Genomic DNA, 5000 nt, shown 5'->3' on the forward strand with positions numbered 1-5000 from the left:
TAGAGTGGAACTACATAGGTAATCCTCCAGTCCTCCGGCACTCTACTCTCTCTTAAACAAACATTAAGTAACCTCACCAGCCAGCCCACCATCACTGCACCTCCTTTTTTTTTTAGACATTCTCCATGGCATCCATCCAGACCAGGCGCCTTAGCTCTTTTCATCTTCTTAACAATTGCCTTCACTTCATCCTTCCTTATTTCTCCTCCATTTTCCTCGCTCATCACTGTCATTTTCTTAGCATTTTCCACTGCAACTATCTTTCCCTCCCTATCCTCCTTCACGTTTAGCAACTCCCTAAAATACTCTGCCCATCTTCCCCTTACTGCCTTCTTTTCCATCATCATCTCTCCATTTGTATCTTTTACTTTTTCTTCTCTACTTGATTCGCCTCCTCTTTCTCTCTTAATTTCTTTCCAAAACATCTTTTTATTACTTTCAAAATTTTCTACCATGCTCTTCTCCCATTTTACATCTGCTCTCCTCTTTGCAACCTTTACCTTTTTCTTTACTTCTCTTTTCTTTTCTTTGTGCCTCTCATATGACTCCCTCGTCCTATTTTGTAACCAATCTGTGAAAGCTCGCTTCTTCTCTTCTACAACCTTCTTTGTTTCCTCTTTCCACCACTCACTTCTCTTCCTTCTATTTCCTCCCATCCTTCTTGTTCCACACACCATCTTTGCACACTTTGTGACTCCCTCCTTGAACCATCCCCATTCCTCCTCCACTCCTAGTTCTACTCTATTCTTCACTTCCTCCCACTCCTCCTTCAGCTTCTTCTTGTACTCCTTCTCCTTTTCCTTCTCTTTTAAAGAGTTTACTCTAAGCACCTCCCTATTTTCTGCCGTTTTCCTCTTTCTCCATCTATCCTCCACTCTCAACTTACCTTCCACCAAAAAATCATCTGATATTCCCCCACTCTCTCTCCTTAGAACATGTACACCCCTAACTCTTCCTATTATACTCCTATCTACCACTACATAGTCCATTAACGCTCTATCTACCACCCTTCCATCCACCACCCTCTCCCATGTGTACTTATGCTTCACTTTCTTCCGAAACACTGTATTTGTTATCATCAACTCTCTAGACACATCTCCACCATCAACTCTCCACTACGATTCTTTCCTGGAACTCCACATTTCCCAACCACTCCGTCAATTGGTTCATTTCCTACCCTTGCATTAAGGTCTCCCAATACTACTACATTGACATTCCTCCCTAATCCCACTATGAACTCATTTAAATCTATCCAAAAAGCCTCCCTTTCTTCTATACTCTTCTCACTACCAAGCCCATATGCACTTACAAAAACCTACATCTCCTTTCTCAGTCTCACCTTCATTCATACTAACCTTGAAGAAACCTCCCTCCACTCCACTACACATTTACCTATCTCTTCACTTACTAGTATAGCCATCTCTTCTCCCTCTCGCCCTCTCTTCATTCCTGAGAACCTGCCAACTACACTCCTAAACTCACACTCGCCCTTCCCTCTCAACTTAGTTTCACTCAAAGCCAACATCTTTCTTCTCACAAACATACTACCTATCTCTTCCCTTTTACTCTCATCTGTACCACATCCACGCACATTAAAAGACCCAAACCTTAGGGTGCTGGTTGGAAAACTCCTTGACCCTCTTATGCCTTTAAAGGTAAATACATAAACTATAAAGTAAAGGTAAATACATAAACTATAAAAATATAACATTTGTCATCTACCTCTCTTTCTATCCACTTGTCTACCAGCCTCTTACATACATGAATACATTAATCAAGCAGGTATTGGAAGCCCAGTTCTCTCTCAGTCTTTTCCACAATACACACAGAGGTATGTATATATCCGACCTAGATATGGACAAAAAAAGGTCTCCTGTCGGCATGCTCCGCCTTTGTGATCCTTTGTAAAACTTCCACCACGTCATTCCTGCAGACTCCTCCCTTTTGTCTCTTCATCTTCTTTCTAGTCTCCCACTTCCACGCTTCCTATCTCGCGGCGTCCAGTAAACAACACACTCCATCTTCCATTAACCTTTCTGACTACCTGGCCTGTCCGATTCCATTTTCGCTCCTTCATTGCCTCCACAATATCCTTCACTCCACTCTATTTTCTTACTAATGTTCCCCTCTTTCTCATTTTCAAGCATTGATCTCTCCAGCGACCTCTCTGCACGCCTTAGTTTTGTCCCCATCGTTTTCGTTTATTTTCAAATTTGATATCCGGAAAGCATAGCTGGGATTATGTACTAGTTGTAAATTCTGTGTTTTTTCACATTTCAGACATATAGTTACCAAACATTTTCCAAGCAACTGTGATATGTCTTTTAAATTAATTTTCGAGGTCTTTAATCAGTTTTATATCTAAACTAAATAGATATTTCTTTCAGCTTTTTAAGTTCCTCTCCTTTTATCATACCCCAGGCAGTTTATTCAGCGAAGGAGGCACTGTTGTCCCACAGGGGTTGCTTGCCTTTTTCAACAGTCTTGGTCGCCTTAGTTAGATTTCACTCAGAAACCCTTGGTCGTTGTAATAGACTGTTTGGTCCACTATCATTAGGTTGCCTTGATTGCCACAATCAGACTTTAGCATCAACAGTTAGATCATCTTTGATCGTAATGATTAGACAACTTTGATTACTATAATTAGATAACTTTGATCGTTGTAATACGTCTTGCTCACCATAATTAGAGCCAAACACGGCAAGAGACGCTGATACTTATGATCTGTGCCACGGAAGATGCATCGCGCACAAGACTGACAACAGAAGTATCGTGATCTTGTCTTTTGGGCTTCTCTTCAGCAAATCACTGAAGCCTCCATGTGAACGTATGCTGAGGAATTTGGTCCCGATTCATTGTTTGCCGCAAGAATGGTTGTGTGTTTCATTGGAGTGAGAGAGGAAGGTGGCTTGGTGTGGTGGAGGAGGGGAGGGAGAGGAGAAGGAGGGAAAATGATATGGGGAAGGAGAAGGAGAAAGTAGAGGGAACGGAGATGGGAGAACATAAGAACATAAGAACATAAGAATGAAGGAGACTGCAAGATACCATAAGGCCTACACTAGGCAGCTCCGTATCCATCACCACCTGTCATCTACATCCATAAAGTTGTTTAATCGTTTCTTAAGACAACAGATAGTTTCAGAAACGATTATAGGGGATAGAAGAGGGAGAGGGAGGGGGAAGAAGAAGAGAGGGAACGGGGTAGGGATAGGGGGAGTGAGGAGAGAGGGAGAAACAGGGAGAGGGTGGAAGGAGGAGGGAAGAAGGTAGTGGAGGGGAGGTAAAGGAGGGAGAGGGAGGGGGAGAAAGGGGAGAAGAGGAATTTAGAGGGGATAGAGAAGGGAGAGCAAAAGGGATGAAGGAGAGAGGAGAGGGCAGTTGAGGGTGGATAGGGAGGGGGACGAAGGAGAGAAGATAAGGAGTAGAGGAGGGAGAGGAAAAGCGAAGATGGAGAGGAGATATGGAGGGAGGAGATGGGAAGATGAGATGGAGAGGGAATGGGGAAGAGGGAAAGAAGGGGAGTGGAGGAGGAAGATGGAGAGGAGAGGGGAAGGAAGAGGAGAAGGGAGATGAGAGAGTAGGGAAGAAGGAAAAGATTTAAGGGTAGACAATGGAAATAGAGAAGATTGGAAGGGCGAGGGGAGGGAAGGAGGAAACAAGAGAAGAGTGGGAGAAAGGAGGAGATTGGGAGACGGAAGTGGAGGGGGGAGAGGGGGGAAAGAGAAGAACGTGTGGAAGGGAAATGAGGGAATGGAGAGGAGGGAAGAGGTGGGAGAGGGAGTAGGAGGAGAGGGAGAGGGGGAAAGAGGTAGAGAAGGAAGAAGAAAAAGGGAAAAGGAGCAGGGGGAGGGGGCATATATCTATATATTTATCCATCTATCTGTCTATCTCTATCACCTCTCCACCTCCACACTCTCTCTCACTCTCTCTCTCACCCTCTCTCACCCTCTCTCTCTCTCTCTCTCTCTCTCTCTCTCTCTCTCTCTCTCTCTCTCTCTCTCTCTCTCTCTCTCTCTCTCTCTCTCTCTCTCTCTCTCTCTCTCTCTCTCTCTCTCTCTCTCTCTCTCTCTCTCTCTCTCTCTCTCTCTCTCTCTCTCTCTCTCTCTCCCCTCTCTCTCTGCCACAACCAAACATCGTCCACGTCGTGTGTATGTGTGTGTGTGTGTGTGTGTGTGTGTGTGTGTGTGTGTGTGTGTGTGTGTGTGTGTGTGTGTGTGTGTGTGTGTGTGTGTGTGTGTGTGTGTGTGTGTGTGTGTGTGTGTGTGTGTGTGTGTGTGTGTGTGTGTGTGTGTGTGTGTGTGTGTGTGTGTGTGTGTGTGTGTGTGTGTGTGTGTGTGTGTGTGTGTGTGTGTGTGTGTGTGTGTGTGTGTGTGTGTGTGTGTGTGTGTGTGTGTGTGTGTGTGTGTGTGTGTGTGTGTGTGTGTGTATGTGTGTGTGTGTGTGTGCGCGCACATTGGATTCATTACCTCCTCTTGTGTAGGACCATTTTGCACATAAGTGGCTCGTCTGTCTTACTGTGTTTGTCTTTCTGGTGGACCTCTTCTTCTTCTTCCTCCTCCTCCTCCTCCTCCTCCTCCATCTCATCTCCTTTTACTCCTTTTCAAAATTCGCTTTATCCTCCCAATCCTCCTCCTTCTCCTCCTCCTCCTCCTCATTTTCTTTTGGCTTTTCTTCCTTAACTCTTTCTATCTTCCCTATCCTCTCCCCTTCTTTTTCTTTTTAATATTATTTTTTCTTTTTGTCTACCTTTTTAATTTATCTCCCTCTCTTCCTCTTTCTCCTCCTCCCCCTCCCTTTTCTCCTCCTCTTCTCTCGCGCACCTATTAGTGTCTTCCTTGCTCCTCCCTACGGCCACCTTTACCCACAAGTCCCTGTCTAACAACTCATTAATTCCACCCCATCGCTCCACCTCTACAGTATCCACGTTTGCGGACGACATTAAAATAGGACGCCTAATTGGGTCAGGAGACGACGCAGAGATTCTGCAGAATGATCTTAAC

This window comes from Oratosquilla oratoria, chromosome 34, assembly GCF_046742065.1.
Source record: "Oratosquilla oratoria isolate Oo_2021 chromosome 34, ASM4674206v1, whole genome shotgun sequence".
NCBI lineage: Eukaryota > Metazoa > Arthropoda > Malacostraca > Stomatopoda > Squillidae > Oratosquilla > Oratosquilla oratoria.